General features: G+C 36.8%; 1 long non-coding RNA gene across 1 annotated transcript in view; it reads left to right on the plus strand.

The window, feature by feature from the left end:
- Window positions 1-248: 248 nt before the first annotated feature.
- The window catches only part of LOC146406377 (uncharacterized), a 233,139-nt gene continuing 209,164 nt past the window's right edge, over window positions 249-24,223 (plus strand). The window contains exon 1 of the long non-coding RNA XR_014812013.1: window positions 249-299. This is a non-coding gene — a long non-coding RNA (uncharacterized LOC146406377). The remainder of the gene's footprint in view (window positions 300-24,223) is intronic.

Consider the following 24,223-nt stretch of genomic DNA (forward strand, 5'->3'; position numbering starts at 1 on the left):
GAGGGTGTGTCTTGGGGCGGGACCAGGTTGGGGAGCGGGGCGCGGGGGAGGGGCATGTTCTGGACGGAGCGCAGGGACTAGCACGCCCTCCCAGCCAAGGCCTCCCCTGGTTCTCAATAGGATGATAGCTTCTCCAGGTGCGGCTAGCATCTGTGGAGCTCCGTGGAGGCAGGTGAGGCTTCTTGGTGGATGAGGAGTGCGTGCTCCGCCTCCCAGACGACGTTGTCTTCCCACCTTCTGTTTTCCTTAAGTCTGGCGTCTGCATGGTGAGGCTTCTTAGCGTCTGAGCTTTGGGTCAGGTGAGTGGGCGCGAAGGGTTGCGAACGGAAAGGGTGTAGGTTCCCAATCCCGTGCCTTTGCTATGGCAGCACCCCAACAGGAGCCTCCCCACCCCTCCTCATCTAGACATGCGGATTCTGAGCTCTCTAATATCTCCTCCCCAGTTTGTCTCCCCAGGCTGGCTTGGGTGGTGACCCAAACACACTCAAACAAGATTTTTTTTTTTTTTCCAATCTATACAAATAAAACTCAAAAACAATATTGACTGAAAAGAAGTTTAAAAAAAGAGACGTGCCATTTATGTAAATAACGTCTATTGTTTCAAGATACCTACATATTTAACAGAACTGTAAAAAATGAATTAAAATCGTATTCCTTATCTTTAGGATAGTTGTTCCCTTTTGCTAAGGAAAGAAGGGTAATGGATCTGGGGTGGGGGTGGGATTAGCTGTATCTGTACATTTTTATTACTGTAAATGAAGAGTGTAATCTGAAACAAATATAGTAGACTCCAAGCATAGCTTAAATATCAATAGTACCTACAAGGATTTTTGTTATGTTAATTTGTTATATGATGAAGTATTCTGCTCTTGTAAATGAAAAGTAAATTAAATGACCTGTTAAGTTACATACCAGTTTATTTGCATGTCCGATTGGAAGTTTGTAGATACCTTGGTATTCCAGATATTTTGAGAATACAACCCTCAGAGGTCTTATAGTTCATTATTTCAGTTTTTTATAGTGGTAAAATACATATATCAAAAATTTGGAGTTCCCATTGTGGCCCAGCTGAAACGAATCCAACTAGGAACCATGAGGTTGCTGGTTCAATCCCTGGTCCTGCTCAGTGGACTAAGGATCTGGCATTGCCATGAGCTATGGTGTAGGTCACAGATGCAGCTTGGATCTGGCATTGCTGTGGCTCTGGCTTAGGCTGGCAGCAACAGCTCCAGTTAGACCCCTAGCCTGGGAACCTCCATATGCTGCGAGTGCGTCTCTAAAAAGACAAAAGACAAAAAACCAAAAACCACAATTTATTATCTTAACCATTTTTAAATATACAAATCAGTGGTATTAGGTACGTTTACATTGTTGTGCAACCTACCACCATCCCTTTCCATAAGCTTTTCATCTTATAAAGCTGAAACTATATATCCATTCAACTGTAGCTGCTCATTCCTCTGCTACACACTTCCCTAGCAACTACTATTCCATTTTGACCTCATATAAATGTACTATATAGAACTTGTCTTTTTGTGACTGGCTGATTTCACTTAGCATAATCCCCTAAGGATTTGTTCATATTGTAGGTGAACCTTTTCCTTCTTTCCAATACCATGTTTGCTTATCTATTCATACACTGATAGAGACTTTAGTTGCATGGGAGCAGCAGCTGCTGGTCTAACTACAGCCACAGCAGTGTAGGATCTGAGCCACATTTGTGGCCTATACCACAGCTCACGGCAACACCAGATCCTTAATCCGCTGAGCAAGGCCAGGGATCAAATCCATATCCTCATGGATATTAGTTGGGTTCTCTACCTCTGAGCCACAATGGGAATGTCTAGTTTTAATTTTTTGAGAAACCACCATACTTTTTTCCACAGTGGTTATATCATTTTACATTCCCATTAATGTGCACAAGTATTCCAATTCCTCCACATCCTCACCAGTGTTTGTTATTTCCTGTTTCTGTTTTTGTTTTGATAGTAGCCATCCTATTGAGTGAAAGGTGGTATTGCATTGTAGTTTTGCTTTGCTTTTGATTAGTGAGATTTAACATCTTTTCATGTGCTTATTGGCACATGGAGAAATGGATGTTCAAATTTGTTGCCCCTGCTTGGATTGTTTTGTGTTTATTTTTGAGTTTTAGGAGTTGTCTATATATTTTAGATATTATTCCCTTATCAGATGTGTGATTAGCAAGTATTTTCTCCCTTAGCTTGCCTGTTTATTCTGTTGATAGTATCTTTTGATACACAGTTTTAGTAAAAACTTATTTGTCTATTTTTCCTCTTATTATCTGTGCTTTTGGTGTCATATTCAGGAAATCATTGGCAATCTGATATGGTGAAGCTTTAGGTCATGGATCTATTTTGAATTAGTTTTTGTATATGGTGTTAGATAAAAATCTTAACTTTATTTTGCATATGTATATTCAGTTTTCCTGCTACCATTTGCGGAAAAGATTGTATTTTCTGTAATAGTTTTGGCATTCTTGTTGAAAGTCATCTGACTATATATGTGAAGATCTGTTTCTGGACTCGGTATTTTAATCCAGAATACGTATCTAGTCTATATCTAGACTGTGTGTCTAGATATCTGGTATCTAGTCTATATGTCTTTTATACCAATATCATACTGTTTTGATTACTGTAACTTTATACTTGGTTTTGAAATCAGGAAATATAAGTCCTCCATTTTTGTCGTTCTATTTTAGAATTTTTTTATGGCTATCTGTGGTCCCTTGACAGTTACTTGCATTCTCTATGAATGGGTTTTATATTTCTACAAAAAACTCCATTGGAATTTTGATAGAGATTGCATTAAATCTGTAAATCGTTTCAAGTGGTATTGGCATTTTAATAATATTAAGTAATATTAAGTCTTATAAATCGTGAAGATGAGGTATATTTCCATTTTTTAAAAATATTTAATTCCTCTCACCAGTATTATGTAGTTTTCATTGTACAATTTTTCAACTCCTTGGTTAAATTAATTACCAAGTACTTTTAATGTATTTGATGCTATTGTAAATTGCATTATTTTTATAATTTCTTTTTTGACTTATTCATTGTTTTTGTATAAAATATGTGACTGATTTTTGGATATTGACTTTTTATCCAGTTACTTTGCTGAATTTATTTGTTCTAAAAGTTTTTCTTTGTGTTAAATCTTTAGAGTTTTCTCTATATAAGATTATATCTGTAAACAGGGGTCATTTCACTTCTTCCTTTTCTATTTGGATACTTTAAAGAGTGACCAGCTCTAAATATAGTCACCCCTTTTTTCTTTTCTTTTCTTTTTTTTTTTTTTTGTCTTTTTGCCTTTTCTAGAGCCCCTTCCCACAGCATATGGAGGTTCCCAGGCTAGGGGTCTAATCAGAGCTGTAGCCACTGGCCTACGCCAGAGCCACAGCAATGATAGATCCAAGCCGCATCTGTGACCTACACCACAGCTCACAGCAATGCCAGATTCTTCACCCACTGAGCAAGGCCAGGGACCTCATGGTTCCTGGTGGATTTGTTAACCACTGCGCCATGACGGGAACTCCTATTTGGATACTTTAAACTTGTTTTTCTTGCCTAATTTCTCAGGCTAGGGGTTTCAGTACCATATTGAATAGTTGAATAGAAGTGACAAAAGCAGATGTACTTGCTTTTGTTCATGATCTTACAGAAAAAGCTTTCAGTCTTTATTGAATATGATATTTTCTGTGAATTTTTCATATACTGGTTTTGTTATGTTGATGTTGTCGCCTTATATTCTTTGTGGGGTTTTTTGGTTTTGTTTATTTATTTATTTATTTATTTATTGCTTCTTAGGGCTGCATGCATGGCATGTGGAAGTTCCCAGGCTAGGCATTGAATCAGCCTACACCACAGCCACAGCAACATGGGATCCAAGCCGCATTTGTGACCTATACCACAGCTCATGGCAACGCCAGATCCCCAACCCACTGAATGAGGCCAGGGATCAAACCTGCATCCGCATGGATACTAGTCAGATTCATTTCCACTGTGCCACAAGGGCACTCCTATTCTTAGGATTTTTTGAATGTTTTTATTATGAAAATGTATTGAATTTTATCAAATGCTTTTTTTTACATCAATTGAGTTGATTAAATGTTTTTATTCCTTCATTCTGTTAATGTAGTCTATTACACTGACTGATTTTTATACATTAAACCATCCTTGCGTACAGTTGGTCATATAGTATATAATATTTTACTATGTGCTGGTATTTTGTGATGATTTTTGCATCAGTTTTTTTTTTTTTTTTTTTTTTTAAGGGCTGGACTTGCAGTATATGGAAATTTCCAGGCTATGCTTTGAATTGGAGCTGTAGCTGTCAGCTTCACTATAGCCACAGCAATGCCAGATCGAAGCAATGTCTGTGACCTGCACCACAGCTCACTGGATCTTTTAACACACTGATCAAGGCCAGGAATCAAACCCACATCCTCATGCATACTAATTGGTTTCTTAACCCCCTGAGCCACAACAGGAACTCCTGCATTAATTTCCTTAAGGGATATTGATCTGTCATTTTCTTCTAGTGTGTTTGTCTGACTTTGGTATCAAGGTAATCCTGGTCTCACAGAACTAGTTAGAAAATATTCTCATCAATCTTTGAATAAGTTTGAGAAGGGATTTTAGTCCTACTTCAAATAGTTGGTAGACATCTTCTTACTAGTTATAGGTCTATTCAGACATTCTATATCTTTCTGATGTAATCTTGTGCCCCTAGGAATTTATTTCATCTGGTTTATATAATTTATTACTGTATAATCACTCCTAGTACTCTCTTATAATCCTTTTTATTTCTATTAGAATTGTTAGTATTTCATTTGGGTTCCTTGACCCAATTCCCATGTTTGTGTGTGGGCTTCCCACATAACACCAAGCAATTCTCAGACATCAGCAGAAATATCTGAGAATTCAGTTCAGTTTAGCTCAAGTCTGACATTATCTAAGTGGAGATGGCAACAGATTCCACAGGTTGAGAGCTCGATCACACAAGACTGTTCCCTCCAACCTCCAGACACCAGTCACAGCCCAGGTTATCATCTGTCTTTCTGAAAAACTGGCTATAGATTGGAGGTTCCAACAACAGCTTTCTTTGATGTCAGATACCAGTTACAAGTCCAGGTTGTTACCTGTATTTCTGACCAACTAGCTATAGTTCAGAAGTTCCCACGACTTCTTTGGCTTTGACTAATTTGCTAGAGTAGCTTACAGAACTCAGACATTTTACTTACTAGGTCACCAGCTTATTGTAAAAGTATATAACTCAGAAATAGCCAGACAGGAGAAATAAGGGGGGCAAGGTATGGGGGAAAGGTATGGAGTTTCCATGCCCTCTCCAGCTACACCATTCTTCCCCAGATTGCCATGTGTTCACCATTTGCCCCAAATGCCAGTATTTTGGGTTTTTTTAGAGGCTTCATTACATAGGCACGATTGATTAAATCATGGCCATTGGTGATTGAGTCAACCTCTAGCCCTTCTCCTCTCCCTAGGGATTGGGGGTTAGACTGAAAGTTCCAGCCCTCTTATGCAAGATAGGCTCTGCTCCCAACAAACTCCCCATCTTGTTCCAAACTCATCTCATTAACATAACTAAAGACACCTTCACCACCCTCATCACTTAAGAGCTTCCAAGGGTTTTAAGAGTTCTATATCAGATATAGGGCCAAAGATCAAATATGTATTTCTTTGTATACATCTCAATGTCACAGTTATGTCCCCACTTTCATTTATGATTTTATTATTTTGAATCTTTTTTTCCTCTTTTCTTAGTTCATCTAGCTAAAGTTATGTGAGTTTCATTGATTTTTTTTCCCTGAGAAACAACTTTTGGTTTCATTGATTTTCTCTATCATTTTTCTATTCTTCGTATTGTTTATCTCTATGCTAATCTTTAATCTTTATTATTTCCTTCCTCTGGTAGCTTTGGGTTTATTTTGTTATTCTTTTTCTAGCTCCTTAAGTTGTAAACTTAGGTTGTTGATATCAGATCTTTCTTCTTCATAAAGCATTTATACCTATAAACTTCCCCCTTAGCACTCTTTCCACTCTGTCCCCCATTTTAGTATATCCCATTTTGGTATTTTTGTCTTCATTGGTCTCTAAATATTTTCTAATTTCCCTTTTGAGTTCTTTGATTAATTGATTGTTTTGTTTAATTTCTACTAATCTGTGAATTTTGTAGTTTTCTTTGTTATTGATTTCTAACTTCATCTCATTGTGGTTGGAGACATCATTTGTGACCTAATATGTCTATTATGGAAAATACCCCATGCACATTTGAGAAGAATATGTATTGTTATTTGGTAGAGAATTCTGTATATATCTGTTATATCTAGTTGGTTATTGTGCTGTTCAAGTTCTCCCTTTTCTTATCTTTTGTATGGTTGTTTTATCCATTGTTGCAGAGGGGATTGAAATCAACTATTGTTGTGGAACTGTTACTCTGCTCAGTTTTTTCAGTTTTTGCTTCATATATTTTGGTGACTCGTTTTTAGGTGCATAAATGTTTGTAACTCTCTTCTTGCTGTATTGAACTTTCTATTAATATATAATTATCTCCCTGTCACTTATAGTCTGTTTTGATTTTAACATTTATTTTGTCTGCTATTAGTATAACCGTACTGCTTGCTGTGAGTCACTATTTTTAAGGAATACCTTTTTTCTTTTTTTTACCATCAACCTGTGTTTTTGAACCTAAAGTGAGTCTGTTGTAGAATGCATATAGTTAAATCATGTATTTTATTTTTATTTGATTTTACTTTATTTTATTTTATTTTATTTTATTTTATTTTATTTTATTTTATTTTATTTTATTTTATTTTATTTTATTTTATTTTTTGTCTTTTTAGGGCTGTACCCACAGCATATGGAGGTTCCCAGGCTAGGGGTCTGATTGGAGCTGTAGCTGCTGGCTTATGCCAGAGCCACAGCAATGACAGATCCAAGCCGCATCTGTGACCTACACCACAGCTCATGGTAACGCCAGATCCTTAACCCACTGAGTGAGGCCAGAAGGGATCGAACCCGAAACCTCATGGTTCCTAGTCAGATTTGTTTCCACTACGCCACAACGGGAACTCCAGATCATGTATTTTAGAACCTTTAGCCAACTTGTGTCTTTTGATTAGGGAGTTTAATTCATTTACATTTGACAATTATTGATCAGGTAGGTCCTGAGTTCTGTCATTTTGCTATTTTATTGCTTTCAGTGTGCCTCATAGATTTTTGTTCCTCATTTCTTGCATTTCTGTCTTCCTTTGTGTTTAGTTGATTTTTTTTTTTGTAATAAAGTATTTGAATTCCTTTGTGATTTCCTTTTGTGTGTATTCTTAGGTAACTTTTTTGCGGTTGCATTGGGAGTACATTTAACATCTTAAAGTTATAGCAATTTCATTTGCATTTCTCCTAGCTTAACTCCAGGAACATATGAAAACTCTGCTTTTTTAACAACTTAATCGCCACCCCTTTAAGTTGTTATGTCACAAAATTACATCTTTATACACATGTCCCCAAACATAAACCAACATTTTTCAATCCATTTGTCTCTTAAATTGTGTGGAAAACAAAAGAAGCAGTTAAAAAACAAAATTATAATGATACTAACTTTTAAACTAATAGTTGCTTTTTAAAATTAAATGTATCATATTTCTTAAATGTATTATTTTACATACATTAATTTAAAATGTATTATTTTAAGAGATTTAAATGTTTTATACCTCTTAAATTATATAGAAAATAAAAAGTGGGGTCATACACCATTGTTACAGTAATACTGGCTTTTTTGTAATTTCCCATGTATTTACCTTTAATAAAATCTTTATTTCTTCATATGTCTTTAAGTTAGGGTTTAGTGTTCTTTTATTTCCACCTACAGGGTCCCTATAGCATTTCTTGCCAGGCAAATCTAGTGGTAACAAACGCTCAACTTTTGTTTACTGGTAATGTTTTAAACTCTCCCTCACTTTTGAAGGGCAGTTTTTCCAGGTACGAGATTTTTGGATGACAGTTTTTTCTTTTAGCACTTAGATTATATCAGCCAACTTCCTTTTGAATCCCAAAGTTTCTGATGAGAAATCTGCTGTTCTTATTGAGGAGCCCTTGCATGTGATGAGTTGCTCCACTCTTGCTGCCTTCAAAATTCTGCCTTTGTGTTTGGACAGTATGACTCTAATATGTCTTAGAGTGGATCTCTTTGTGTTCATCTTACATTGAGATTGGGGAACTTCTTGGTTATTTATATTCATATCTTTTATCAAATTTGGAAGTTTCAAGCCATTATTTCTTCAAATATCCTCTCCATTCCTTTTTTTTTCCCCTCTTCCTGGGATTCCTGAAAGGTATAAATTGGTGTACTTGTTGGTGTTCTACACTCCCTTTGTGCTTTGTTTACTTTCCTTCAATCTTTTTTTTTCTGTTTCTCAGACTTAATAATTTTCATTTTCTTATCACATCAAGTTCATTGTTTCTATGTCTTGCTTGCTCAATATGCCTTTGATACCTTTAGTGAAATTTCCATTTCAGTTTCTGTACTTTTCAACTCCAGAATTTCTTTTAAGTTTATTTTTAGGTTTTCCATCTCTTTATTGATGTTTGCATTTTGTGCATACATTGTTTTGTGTACTTTCTCCATGTATTACTTTTGTTCTTTGATCATCTTTAAGATAGTTGTTTTAAAGGCTTTGTGTAGTAGATTCACAAAGAATCAAAGAAGATCAGGACTTCAGGAACAGTTTGTCGTATTATTTTTTTTGCCTTTGGGCTATTCAAAGGAAACTTGGAATAAAAGAAACTTTGAATAAGATAAAATTTCCTGTTTCTTTATATGGCTTGTGATAATTTGTTGTTGTTGAAACCTGGATATTTCAATCTGATAATGTGGTTTTTATGGAAATCAGAGTCTCACACTTCCCAGAATTTCCCTTGTGCTCTGTTTTTATTTTTACACTTATTTTAATTTTTTTTATTATAGACTGTCTCTTACTGAGGATCAACCTGAGGTGTAAACTTCTCATATATTTTTGAGCCTGTATTTTTCCCTGGGCATGTGTGGTGACTTTGTAATTTTCTCTATATATGCACTTTCTTTTGAATGTTCTAGTATTTGATATCTGGCTTCTCCAAAAGGGAAAAATAGATACTGGCTACTTGAATCTCCTGGGGGTTACTTCTACCATAGGGGGTGTGACTTGCAACAGTGGGGAGTGGTTAACAACAATGGCCACCACCTCCTTAACTATGTCACTGTGATCATAAGCAGCAAAAATCAATCAAAGAAAAATGCTATTATTTGGAGGACAGGGTGCTTATTGGCCACCTTTATTCTATTCTATTTTATTTTTTATTACTTAATGGATTTTATTACATTTATGGGTGTACAACAATCATCACAATAAAATTTTATAGCATTTCCATCCCAAAACCTCAGTGCATCCCCGCACCCCCCAACCTGTCTCATTTGGAAACCATAAGGTTTTCAAAGTCTATGAGTCACTATCTGTTCTACAAAGAAGTTCATTGTGTCCTTTTTTTAGATTCCACATGTAAGTGATAGCATTTGATATTGGTGTCTCATTGTCTGACTGACTTCACTTAGCATGATAATTTCTAGGTCCATCCATGGCGCTACAGATGCCATTATTTCTTTCCTTTTAATGGCCGAGTAATACTCCATTGTGCATATATACCACATCTTCTTTATCCATTCCTCTGTCAATGGACATTTAGGTTTTTTTCCATATCTTGGCTATTGCAAATAGTCTTGCAGTGAAAATTGGAGAACATGTGTATTTTCAAGTCATGGTTTTCTCTGGATAGATGCCCAGGACTGGGATTGCTGGATCAAATGGTAGTTCTGTTTTTAGTTTTCTGAGGAATCTCCATACTGTTTTCCACAGTGGTTGCACCAATGTATATTCCCACCAACAGTGTAATAGGGTTCCTTTTTCTCCACATCCTCTCCAGCACTTATTGTTTGTAGACTTTTGGATAATGGCCATTCTGGCTGGTGTAAGGTGGGTACCTCATAGTGGTTTTGATTTGCATTTCTCTAATAATGAGTGATGTTGAACATCTTGTCATGTGTTTTTTGGCCATTTGTATGTCTTCTTTGGAGAAACATCTGTTTAGATCTTTGCCCTTTTTTTTTTTTTTTTTTTTTTTTTTTTGGTCTTTTTGCTATTTCTTTGGGCCGCTCCTGCGGCATATGGAGGTTTCCAGGCTAGGGATCGAATTGGAGCTGTAAGCCCCTGGCCTACGCCAGAGCCACAGCAACGCGGGATCCGAGCCGTGTCTGCAACCTACACCATAGCTCATGGCAATGCTGGATCGTTAACCCACTGAGCAAGGGCAGGGACCGAACCCACAACCTCATGGTTCCTAGTCAGATGCGTTAACCATTGCGCCACCATGGGAACTCCAAGATCTTTGCCCATTTTTTAATGAGATTGTGTTTTTTTTGGTATTGACCTGTAGAAGGTGGTTATAAAATTTGGAGATTAATCATTTTTCAGTCACTTCATTTGCAAAGATTTTCTCCCATTTTGTGGGTTGTCTTTTTGATTTGTTTAGGATTTCCTTTGCTGTGCAGAAACTTTTTTTTTTTTTGGCTTTTTGCCATTTCTTGAGCTGCTCCTGCGGCACATGAAGGTTCCCAGGCTAGGGGTCGAATCGGAGCTATAGCTGCTGGTCTATACCACCATAGCCACACAGGATTCAAGCCGCGTCTGCGACCTATACCACAACTCACGGCAACGCTGGATCCTTAACCCACTGAGCAAGGCCAGGGGATCAAACCCGCAACCTCATGGTTCCTAGTCAGATTCGTTAACCACTGAACCATGACGGGAACTCTTGCTGTGCAGAAGCTTTTTAAGTTTAATTAAGTCTTACTCGCTTCTTTTTGTTTTTATTGTCATTACTCTAGGAGGTGGATCTGAAAAGGTATTCCTGTGGTTTATGTCAAGGATGTTTGGCCTATGCTTTCCTCTAAGAGTTTTATAGTATCTGGCCTTATTCTAGGTCCTGAATCCACTTTGAGTTTATTTTTGTGTGTGGTGCTAGGAAGTGTTCTAATTTCATTTTTTTTTTTTTTTTTACGTGTGGCACTCCAGTTTTCTGGCACCACTTATTAAAGGGGCTGTCTTTTCTCCATTGTATATTCTTGCCTCCTTTGTCATAGATGAGTTGGCTGTAGATGCGTGGGTTTAGTTCTGAGCTTTCTATCCTGTTCCACTGATCTATATTTCTGTCTTTCTGCCAGGACCATACAGTTGTGATGACTCTTGCTTTGTAGTATAGCCTGAACTCAGGGAGCCTGATTCCTCCAGCTCCATTTTTCTATTCCAGGATGTCTTTGGCTATACTGGGTCTTTTGTGCTTCCAAACAAACTTTAAAATATTTTGTTGAAGTTCTGTGAAAAATGTCCTTGGTAATTTGATAGGGATTGCATTGAATCTGTAGATTGCCTTAGGTAATATAGTCATTTTGATAATATTGACACTTCCAAGCCAAGAGCATGTTTCCATCTGTTTGTGTCATCTTTGATTTCTTTCATCAGTGTCTTCTAGTTTTCAGAGTACAGGTCTTTTGTCTCTTTAGGTAGGTTTACTCCTAGGTAATTTATTCTTTTGGATGCGATGGTAAATGGGATTGCTTCACTAATTTCTCTTTCTGATCTTTCATTGTTAGTATGTAGAAATGCAGTCAATTTCTGTGTATTAATTTTGTATCCTGTGACTTTGCCAAATTCATGGATGAGCTCTCAGAGTTTTCTGGTAGAATCTTTAGGATTCTCCAGGTATAGTTTCATGTCATCTGCAAACAGTGATAGTTTCACTTCTTCCTTTCCAGTTTGGAGTCCTTTTATTTCTTTTTCCTCTCTTATCACTTTGGCTAGGACTTCCAGAACTATGTTGAATAGTAGTGGCTACAGCAGGCATCCTTGTCTTGTTCCTGATCTCAGAGGGAATTCTTTCATCTTTTCACTATTGAGAATGATGTTATCTCTGGATTTGTCATATATATCGCCTTTATGATGTTGAGGTAGGTTCCTACTGTGCCCACATTCTGAAGGCTTTTTATCAGAAATGGGTGTTGGTTGGAGTTCCCGTCATGGCGCAGTGGTTAACGAATCTGACTAAGAGCCATGAGGTTGTGGGTTCGGTCCCTGCCCTTGCTCAGTGGGTTAACGATCCGGCATTGCCTTGAGCTGTGGTGTAGGTTGCAGACGCGGCTCGGATCCCGCGTTGCTGTGGCTCTGGTGTAGGCCGGTGGCTACAGCTCCGATTCGACCCCTAGCCTGGGAACCTCCATATGCCGCGGGAGCGGCCCAAGAAATAGCAACAATAACAACAACAACAACAACAAAAAGACAAAAGACAAAAAAAAAAAAAAAAAGAAAGAAATGGGTGTTGGATTTTTGTCATAGGCTTTTTCTGCATCTTTTGAGAGCATCATATGGTTTTTATTCCTCAGTTGGTTATTGTGGTGTATCACACTGATTGATTTGCGAATATTGAAGAGTTCTTACATCCGTGGGATAAATCCCACTTGATCATGGATGATCATCATCATCCTTTTAATTTATTCTTGGTTTTGGTTTGCTAGTATTTTGTTGAGGATTTGTGCATCTATATTCATCAGTGAAATTGGCCTGTAGTTTTCTATTTTTGTGGTATCTTTGTCTGGTTTTGGTATCAGGGTGATGGTGGCCTCATAGAGTGAGTTTGGGAGTGTCCCTTCCTCTGCACTTTTGTGGAATACTTTCAGAAGGATAGGTGTTAGCTCTTCTCTAAATGTTTGGTAAAATTAGCCTGTGAAGCCATCAGGTCCTGGACTTTTTGTTTGTTGGAAGTTTTTAAATCACAGTTTCAATTTCAGTACTTGTGATTGGTTTGTTCATCTTTTCTATTTCATCTTGGTTTGGTCTTGGAAGATTGTACTTTTCTAAGAATTTGTCCATTTCTTCTAGGTTTTCCATTTTATTGGCATATAGTTGCATATAATAGTCTCTTATGGTCCTTTGTATTCCTGTGATGTCCTTTGTAATGTCTTCTCTTTCATTTCTAATTTTATTGATTTGAGTCCTCTCTCTTTTTCTTGATAAGTCTGGCTAGGGGTTTATCAATTTTGTTGATCTTTTCAGAGAACCAGCTTATCATTTAATTGATCATTTCTATGGTTTTCTTCATTTCTATTTCATTGATTTCTTTGGTCTTTATGATTTCTTTCCTTCTGCTAACTTTAGTTCTTGTCTATTCTCACTCCAGCTGCTTTAGATATAAAGTTAGGGTATTTATTTGAGCTTTTTCTTGTTTCCTGAGGTTGGCTTGTATATTGCTATAAACTTTCCTCTTAAAACTGCTTTTGCTACATCCCATAGGTTTTGGAGTGTTGTATCTTTGTTGTCATTTGCTTCTAGGTATTTTTTAATTTCCTCTTTGATTTCTTCAGTGATCCATTGGTTGTTTAGTAGCATGCTTTTTAGTTTCCACTTGCTTCTCTTTTTTGGAGTTTTTTTCTAGTTGTTGATTTCCAGTCATATAGCATTGTGGTTGGGAAAGATGCTTGATATGATTTCAATTTTCTTAATGTTACTGAGGTTGGATTTGTAGCCCAGGATGTGATCAATCTTAGAGAATTTTCTGTGTGCACTTAGAAGAATGTGTATTCTGTTGTTTTTGGATGGAATGTCCTATAAATACCTATAAAGTCCATCTGGTTAATGCTTCATTCAGGGCCTTAGTTTCCTTTTTTATTTTCTGACTGGATTATCTATCCATTTGCTATAAGTGTGGTGTTAAAGTCCGCCCCACTATTATTGTTTTTTTGTTGATTTGTCCTTTTCAGATTGTTAGCAGTTGTCTTATATATTGTGGTAATCCTATGTTGGTGTGTAGATATTTAAAATTGTTATATATTCTTCTTGGATTGATTCTTCGCTCATTATGTAGTGTCCTTCCTTATTTCTTAAAATATTCTTCATTTTACGGTCTATTTTGTGTGACATGAGTATAGCTATTCCAGCTTTCTTTTGATTTCCTTTTGCATGGAATGTTTTCTTCCATCCTCTTACTTTCATTTTGTATTTGTCCCTAGAAGAGAAGTGGGTCTCTTGAAGATAGCATATACATTGGTCTTGTTTTTGTATCCATTAAGCCAGTCTATGTCTTGGTTGAGGCATTTAGTCCATTAATATTTAAGGTAATTATTGATATATATTTTCTTATTTCCATTTTATTAACTGTTTTGGTTTTGTTTTAGTTGCTCTTTTTTCTTTCCTTCTTCTCTTGTTCTCTCCAGTTGTGGTTTGATGACTATCTTTAGTGTTGTATTTGAGTTGATTTTGCTTGTTTGTTTGCCTATCAATTGTAGAAATTTGGTTTGCAGTTATTTTGAAGTTTTGATATAAGAGTCTGTATATATACAAGATTGTTTTAGGTTGTTGGTCTCTTGATTGCAAGTGCATCTCTGGTGTCTTGCGTTTGTTCTCTACTCTTCTCATGATTTCTGATTTTGGTAGCATAATTGTTCATTGATGAATTCATATCTTTTTTGTATATATACCTTTACTGGTGAGCATTGTCATTTGTGGTATTTTTGTTTCTGGTTGTGGCCTTTTCTTTTCTGCCTAGAGAAGTTCCTTTAGTATTTGTCATAAAGCTGGTTTAGTGTTGCTGAATTCTCTTAGCTTTTGCTCATATGTAAAGCTTTTCATTTCTCCTTCAAATCTGAATGAGAGCCTTGCTGGGTAAAGTTATCTTGGTTGGAGGTGTTTTCCTTTTATCACGTTAAGTATATCATGCCACTCCCTTCTGGCCTGCAGAGTTTCTGCTGAAAAATCTGCTGATAACCTTATTGGGGTTCCCTTGTATGTTATTTGTTTCTTTTCCCTAGCTGCTTTCAAGATTTTCCCTTTGTCTTTAATTTTGGTCCATTTGATTAACATATGTCTTGGGGTGTTCCTCTCTGGTTTTATTTTATATGGTACTCGTTGCACTTCCTGGATTTGAGCAAGTGGTTCCTTTCCCCTGTTATGGAAGTTTTCAGCTATTATCTGTTTGGATAACTTTTCTGTCCATTTCTATCTCTCTTCTCCCTCTGGAACCCCTTTAATATGGATGTTGGTGCATTTTACGTTGTCCCAGAGTTCTCTGAGACTCTCTTCATTTTGTTTCAATCTTTTTTCTCTTTAATGTTCTGCATTTGTGATTTCCACTAATCTATCCTCCACCTTGCTTATTTGTTCTTCTGCCTCCTGTATTCTGCTGTTGGCTGCTTCTAATGAATTTTTTATTTTAGTTACTGTATTTTGCATCTCTTGTTTAAGTTTTAAATCTAGTATTTCTTTGCTCAGTGTTTCCTGTAAGTTATCCATGTTTGCCTCCAGTTTATTTCCAATGTCTTGCATCATCTCAGCATCAACAGTCAAAAGTCTTTCCTGGAGGCTGAGAATCTCCTGATCACTCAGCTGTTTTTCTGGGGTTTTTTTCTTTCTCCCTTTTCTGAGTTATAGTTCTCTGTCTTTTCATTTTTATAGGTTTTTGGTGTGGTGACCTTTTTACAGACAATAGAGTTGTAGCCTCTCTTAACTTCTGGTGTCTGTCCCCCTTGGCTGAAGTTGGTATGGGGGCTTACTGTAGGCTTCCTGATGGGAGAGACTGGTGCCTGCCCACTGGTAGGTGGGGGCCGATTCCTATGGCTCTGGTGGGTGGGGCTTTGTTTCTGTGAGATTAGAGGTGGCTGTGTGCCTAGAGGATCTTTGGGCAGCCTTTTTACTGATGGGTGGGGCTGTGATCCCACCTGGATTATTGTTTGGCCTGGGGCTTCTCAGCATTGATGGGTGGGGCCAGATTTTCCCAAAATGGCCACCTCTAGAGAAACACATGCTGATTAATATTCCCAAGAACTTTGCTTCCTATGTTCTTCCCCCACAGCAAGCCACATTCAGCCCTTGTTTTCCCAGGAGATCCACTAAGAACTGCCGTCAGGTATGACCCAGATTCCTACACAGCCTTTGCTTTGCCCTGGGGCCCAGTGCACATGAAAGTCTGTGTGCATCTTTTGAGAATGGGGTCTCCATTTCCCTCAGTCCCATGGAGCTCCTGAGCATAAGGCCTACTGGCCTTCAATGCCAGATGCTTCAGGGGCTCTTTCTCCCAATGCCAGATTTCCAGGCATGGGGATTTGATGTGGGGCCCAGAACCCTCACTCCTGTAGGTGTGTCTCTGTGCTACAGTTACTTTCCAGTCTGTGGGGCTTCCCACCCAGGAGGTATGAGGTTGTTTATATCATGTAGTCACCCCTCCTACCTCTTGATGTGGCCTTCTCTTTGTCTTCTGGAGTAGGATATCTCTTTGAAAGTTTCCAGTCCGTTTGGTTGAAGGTTGCTCAGCATTGGTTGTTATTTTGTTGTTTTTATTGGACCATCTTTACACTAGCAAGCTGTGTGTAAGGTTCTCTAGGAACATATGCACATCTGCCTGCCATGGAATTGAGGGGTGAGGACTGGGTGGCTGCTTAAGAGCTGAAAATGACTGCTCTTTACCTTTCAAGATTTCCTTTAAAGTTATAAACCAAAAAAAAAAAAAAAAAAAAAAGAGATTGAGGGCAATTCCTGTCATGGCTCAGTGGAGACAAATCTGGCTAGCATCCATGAGGACACAGGTTTGATCCCTGGCCTTGCTCAGTGGGTTAAGGATCCAGTGTCGCCTTGAGCTATGGTGTAGGTTGCAGATGCAGCTCAGATCCACATTGCTACGGCTGTGGTGTAGGCCAGCAGCTACAGTTCCAGTTTGATCCCTAGCCTAGGAACCTCCATATGCCATGGGTATGGCCCTAAAAAGACAAAAAAAAAAAAAAGTGTAAGCCATAGACACCAGAGTTCAAAATAGTTGCATCACACAGACTTTACCAACACAGTTATTGTTTGGTGAGTAGAAAGATTCCTGATGCTTCCTACTCCGCCTTCTTCCCATTTTAAGAGATATATTACTCATTATTGTGATAATCACTCTGATATCAGCACCATCATGGGAATGGCATAGGCAGTCAGCCCTGATCAGAGGGAAGGGAAAGAAAACCTGTAGCTGGAGGAAATGATGTAATGTGTTCTTTGAGATTATTCAGCACTGAGAAGCCTGAACAACAAACATACAAACCAAATAGTGTTTATTCTTAAACATATTAATTATTTATTATGAACACATTTAAACAATTATCATATCTTATCCAAATGCTAGAACTAAGCCTTTCTTCGAGAAATCTATTTAAAGCCATAACTCTCAAATTGGAATAAGGCTCATGTATTATGGGGATAGGAAATAATTTCTTTAGTCACTTAAACAAGCCTGAGATTCTGCTAAACTACCTGCCTCCCAAATTTCACAATTGTGAAGAAGTACTCAAAATTTGGGTAAAAGATTGCCAATTTTAAGGCTTTTTTAAAAAGCCATATTTTCATAATTTGGTTAAATTTGAAGGCTTTTGTATTAAAATAATTCTTTAAGTTTTAAATTTAATATGCGAAGCTTCTTGTTTCTGTGTACATAATATGTAGTGGTAATTTATTTTGGTAATTATCTAAAAAATTAACCAGCTACCAGAGAATTGTTTTACTTTTGTTTAAATATATATAACAATCATTTTTATTGTTAACAAATCAATAAAACAAGATTTAAAAAAAAACTGAAAGAAATAGAAAATTACCTCATTTTAAAGCTCATATTTTCAACTTCTATTTTACAATTTGTCAGCCTCCAGACAATGGACATTTTTGTTGAGATAGGAAATAATAACAATTTCATACACATATATCTATATTTTCATCAATATTCCAAGCTTTTTTCATCTTTCCATGACCCAGGACAACTCTGACAATTACTCTATAGAAGATTGAAAACAAGAAATGCAGCATCTCCAGTGTCAGTCATCAAAATGAGGATTTCACTCTGTGAGCAGCCCATGTGAGAACCTATAGACCAAGAGACACAGTAGAGAGATAGGAGACAGACATGATTATTCTACTTTAATTATCCTCAGGAGACTAAAGGCAGCAGTAGAATAACCCATTCAACTAATGCAGAGATGGGAGGGGGACAACCTAATATATCCTCCTAAAGCTGAGAAGAAATCTCTAGTATGCTCTGAAAGGCCCTTGGCTAGCTCTAACAGTAAAGTACTATTTACTCTATCAGTGAATTTTACTGTCATTTTGTTTGGTTTTTGGCTGTGCCCACAGAATATGGATGTTTCTGGGCCAGGGATTGGACCTGACCACACCAAATCCTTAACTGCTGTGTTACCAGGGAACTCCCTATCAGCAAATTTTAGAGTGTGATCTAAGGATTACCTCACTGAAGACCAAATTGTGGATTTGGGGACTTCATCCCCCATATCTCCTCAGTTAGTGTCTGTGATGCTGACTTTCAAGAATTTGCAATTCTGAAGTTCCTTTGTGGTACAGCAGGTTAAGGATCCAGCATTGTCGCTGCAGTGGTTTGTGTCGATCTATGGCTCGGGTTTGACACTTGGCCTGGGATCTTCCACATACTGTGGGCGTAGCCAAAAAAACCCAAAAAACAAAACAAAACAAAACAAAAAACCAGGAGTTTGCATTCTAACCAAATAGCCAGTAGGTTGTTTTAAAAATAATGCTTCATGGAGATAGAGCTATATATAGTAAATTATGTGTGATGATCACCCAGATCAAGATATTGAACATATTTGTTATCTCAGAAAGTTCTTTCTCCTTTCCAGTCCATTCTCCTTACTACTCCAGCTGTGTTAAGCACAGTTCTTTTCTCAGCGTTGGTTATATCTGCTATTGAGTCTCATCACAATAGAACCTACAGTAGATACTCTCTAGTTTCTGTTTTTCTTCCTCACCATAGTGTTTTTGAAACCCGGTAATTTTTAGATATGCTAGAATTTGAAAACCAAATTTCTCTGAAGCAGAAATTGTCGTAAGGAAGACTGATGTTGTAATTCTTCTGTGATGGAATCTTTTCAAAGTATCATGTTTTAGGCCATCCTGCATCTGAGATATGGTTGTGAAATAGTCTGTTGAGCGCTCCTGCATTAGTGATTTCACTCCTGGAGGCCAAACTAGCTTAAGAAATCAACCACTGATTTTCGTCATCCTACTTTTCACATTTCTAAAGTTATACTCATCTTCATTTTGAAATTCTTTGGGGAGAATTTTAATAATAGAACAATGACAGCCCGTCAAAATTTAAGTGATAACTAGCTTTAAATAAAATAATCACAAGTGGCTGAATAACTCAGCATTCACCATTTCTCCTCAGAGCCCTTTCAGCTTGATTTCCACAGGATTTCACTCAGGAATTCTAAGTAGTTTCTCAGAATGGGGAGAATAACAAAGCAGGGAAGCAAAGTTATAATTATCAGAGAAGCATGAAAATTATGATAGAAAACACCTCTCAGACCACCTAGGCTTCAGCCCTGCCAGGAAGATGTTGGTTACTGTGATAGGTTACTGAGTGTTTTACTGAGTACAGCACTTTAAGCAACTTGGCTTCTGCTACTCATTTAGAGAAGTCTTTAGCAATTAAATAAATGTTGCAGGATCAAAGTTTTACTTGGGGTTTAACGACTTTTCCTTCTAAGTTGGAAAAACACACCTCTGTGTTTCTTCTCTGTTCCGACACTACTACTACACTTGATTTCTGACATCAGATGTGTGGGTTTTCCACACATCAAGGAATTCTCAAACAGCAGGTGGAAATCCTGTATTGCAGTTCAGTTCTGACACTGTTTACCTGGATATAAACTGATATTCCACAATTTAACAGTTCAGTCCCATAAGACTGCCCCCACTTCAGATGCCAGTCATTAGTCCAGGTTGTCACTTTATTTTTGACTTACAGGCTATATATCCTGAGGTTCCTATAATCCCTTTCCTGGGTTTAATTTTTTTGTAGAGTGGTTCACAGGACTCAGGGAAACAATTATGTTTACTGGTTTATTATAAAAGATATAATAAATGATACAGATAAATAGCCAGATGAAAAGGTACACAGAGGGGATATGGAGGGGTCTTGAGCACAGAAGCTTCTGTACCCCTGGAGTTGGAGTGTGTCTGTCACCCTTCCAGTATGTGGATGAAGGTGTCATCATGGAGTCATAATCGATCATTAACTCAGTTTCTAGCCCCTCTCCCTTTCCTAGAGGATGAAAAGTGAGGCCACATGTTCTAAGCTTGTAATCATGGCTTACTCTCTTAACGATGAGTCCTCATCCTGAAGCTATTAATGAGCCCACCAAGAGTTTTCGCCTTAGAAGAAAAGACGCTATTGTCACTTAGTAAATTCCAAAGTATTTAGGTGCTCTCTGTCAGGAACCAAGGTCCAAGAGACCAACGATTAAAACAAAATATGCTTCTAGTTCTCTTAGCGTTTAAGACATTACAAGGAATTTAGGAGCAATGTGCCAGATATAGGGAGCAGGCCCTAGGTTATATATTTGCTATTATTTCACACCTTCTCCTGTGTTTGCTTCCTCCCAAATGATATCAGCTTGCTTTCCATTAATTAGTGGTCTCTTGGCTTCTGATGTCAGAAGACTTGATGATGAAAGTTAGAAGTGAGCTCTCTTCCTGCCCTACTGCAGTTATACCAAAGGACATCTTGAGTGTTTGGGGGAAAGCATATGAGATATAAATTAGAAGAGAAATAATCTAGACAGTAGGGGACATCTGCAGCTGATGAGCAGCTTGGAAACACTCATAGAAGGACTAGTGAGAGGGGGCCACTGAAGACAATATTAGCTAAAATCAGCCCCATAAGGGGAATATGCTGGAATAATTTGGAACCTTAAATATTTCCTTTTTTTCACTTGCATCATTAATTCAAAGAACCTTCTTTTCATAAGCTTACCATAAATTTAGATTTTATCTTTTTGAGTTTAATTCCTTTCTTGAATTAGCTATCAGTGTGTAGAAAAAAAAGTATAAAGTATAGTTCAATTAATAGATTTGAAAAGTGTTCTTTCCTAAAGCAAATATTTATCTACACTGGATCGTTAACCCTATCATGAACAAAACGTATTACATTTCACTAAAAGATGTAGCAACTCGTAACTGTGTACTTTTAACTGGTCAGTAAGAAGCTCAGAGATTATGGTCAGAGTTCTACAGGATGCTATGGTTTCCACTCTCATTTATTATAGGTGTAAAGGAATGAAAGCCACTATAACTCTGGGCAGTCAAACGGCCTAGTAGCCCCATTACCTTCTGCTTCAAAGAGGTATACCTTATTGAAACTGTTACTAATTCTGAGCTGAGTTCTTTCCCATCTCTTTGACCTTTGATGCTCTCCCATTGATTCAGCATGAATTCTGTTTCATAGAGATGGAGATAAAATGCACATTTTCACTCTGTGTTCCATTTTGTCCATCTCAGAGAAATGGACATTTCATAGCTTTGAAGTTTTGTGCTAAAAGATTAGGTATCAAAAAAAGAGAAAAGAGAACTATTTGATTCCTGGGAATCTTAAAATGGTAGACTCTACAAAGTGATCTATAAAAACAGAACATTTGAATTGCCAACAAAAAAAGACAGGGATCAGAATTGTGGCTTTACTATCTGAACCTCATTTTCTTCATCTGTGAACTGGGGATAGTAATACTTACTCTACCTGTGAAGAGGTTTTGAATTACTGGTTTTTGTTACTGTGTGTGTGAAGAGAAAAGGAAGTAATCTATATGAATGCATTGTATATACTAAAAAGTACTATGAACTATAAAACCTGTAGCTGGTACGGATGGTTATGGCAAAGATTTTGGCTTACTAGAAGTCAGAGAGACCAGAGTTCAATTCCAAGTTGCTTTTGTACTTAGTGAGTGTCATATTTTTACACTATAGTTTCTTCATTTATAAAATAGGGTTAAAATCACTGTCTGTTAACAAACTCATATTTGATTGTTAAGTAATACATAAAGCATATAGTTGTTAAGAAATGCTAAACAGATAAGAGATGACCAATAAATATTACTTTTCTTTCTAAAACCTTTCCCACTCCATATACACACATATACACAGACTCTAAAACACAAATTTGGGACTAGGGTGAGAATTGGTAATTTATAGTCTGTGGCTAAATCTGGCCCACCATCTATTTTAGTAAAGTTTTCTTTGAACGCAGTCACATTCATATGCTTATTACATAGTATCTGTAGATGCTTTAGCTGTATAATGGCAGATTTGACTGTTGCAACAAAAACTGAATGCACCACAGAGCCTAAAATATGACCGTATGATCTTTTATAGAAGAAATGTGCTTATCTCTAGTCTAGAGAAAGGTCTAGATAGAGTATTAAAAATGTTAAGATACCAATAGTTTTGTCATCTAGTAGTTACTTAAACATGGGGTTGTAGATGGGATCTCAAACTTTTTGTTGTCAGGACCACCTTACAATGAAAAAAAACCTTTTATTTATGTTGTTCCTATATTTACCATATTCAAAATTAAAGCAATTTTAAAATTTCTTATTAATTTATTTAAAATAGGCGATGTACTACATGTTAAAATAAATGACTTTTTTGAATAGTAACTATTTTTCAAAGAAAAAAATTAGTGAAAGATTAACATTGCTTCATGTTTTTGCACATCTTTTCAGTGCTTGACTTATTTGAAGACTATAGGGATCTTATATTGTGTCTGCACTCAATCTGTTCTAATATGTGTGTACAAACCCTGCAGAATCACATTGCACACTTATAGGATAATAAGAATGCAAAAGGAAAAGAATATTGTATCATTGTCATGGAAATAATTTTGAGTTTGGGACTCCCCAGTTGTCCAAGATTACGCTTTGAAAACCATGTTTATATGGTTGTGTGTGCATGAAGTCATAGTGATACATAGCCAAACCAGGATAATAACCTATAATTCCTTTAAAAAAATTTTAACTTAGGCTTTTGAGACCTGATCAAATTTACTCTTCTCTCTGAATATAAATATATTTTATTAAGCAAAAGACTGTTTAAAATGTAGCTCTTCAACTGAAATTCCGCATATAAAGCCATATATTTACTGTCAATTTGCATTTTAAAAAATAGATTCACATATGCTAGGCTTAAAATTCTGTTAGAGATATATTCTTGTGTTTTTCTTACTGAGGAGACACACTGTAGTAGCCCAGAATCAGGGTTTTTTGAGGATCCATTTTTAAATATAGTTTCCTCTACTGTTCCAAAGTCCCTTCTGTAGAAAGAAAGAAACATAGAAAGTTTGATGTAAATCAGATAATCTTGAAAAATTATGCTAAAGTATATGTTCATTGTAAATGACTTACAGATACACTCAAGTAAGACAAAACCCAAAATTTATCCTAAATACCACCAGAAATAGCTATTTTTAATTTTTCTAATATCCTTATTATTATTTTAATTAGATACCTGTGATTTATGTATCTAAAACTTAAAAACTTATACTGCCAAATTTTATTTTTTCATAAGATATTCACTTAATAAAAAACATGCCATCCTCTCTTCACAAAATCTCGTTACAGTAAATGTTCATTTGAAAATAATACTGATATATTATCTTTTAAAATACTTTGCTTAATTATTTAGCTTAGGATCTAGGAAGAAAGAACAAAGTACAAATTTCTTTTTTATTAAAGGAGAGAAAAATAAATGAAATACTCCTTAAAATTTAAATAAGGTCAAATAATCTGGTATAAAAATGTGTAATTGCAGTGAGTTAAATTTGACATTATTTTAGACATAAAAGACTAGAAATGAACAATGTTGGGATTCTGACCAGCTGAACAGTGAAAATTTAATTTTTCAAAAGTAGAGTTACTAGGAGTTCCCATCGTGGCTCAGTGGTTAACGAATCCAACTAGGAACCATGAGGTTGTGGGTTCAATCCCTGGCCTTGCTCAGTGAGTTAAGGATCCGGCATTGCCGTGAGTTTTGGTGTAGGTTGCAGATATGGCTCACATCCCACATTGCTGTGGCTCTGGTGTAGGCTGGCGGCTACAGCTCCAATTAGACCCCTAGCCTGAGAACCTCCATATGCCGTGAGAGTGGCCCTAGAAATGGCAAAAAGACAAAAAAAGTAGAGTTACTAATCCTAAAAGAAAAATAGAAAAGAGAATTTGACTTATAGCCAGTTAGATCCCTTAGTCCTCATATTTAGGATAATTAAGCATAAAAATGACAGTGAAC

Source organism: Sus scrofa, chromosome 1 (genome assembly GCF_054392235.1).
Source record: "Sus scrofa isolate SSC_HxYL_T2T_F1_AM1 chromosome 1, Sscrofa_HxYL_maternal_Yorkshire_Landrace_v2.0, whole genome shotgun sequence".
Classification (NCBI taxonomy): Eukaryota; Metazoa; Chordata; class Mammalia; order Artiodactyla; family Suidae; genus Sus; species Sus scrofa.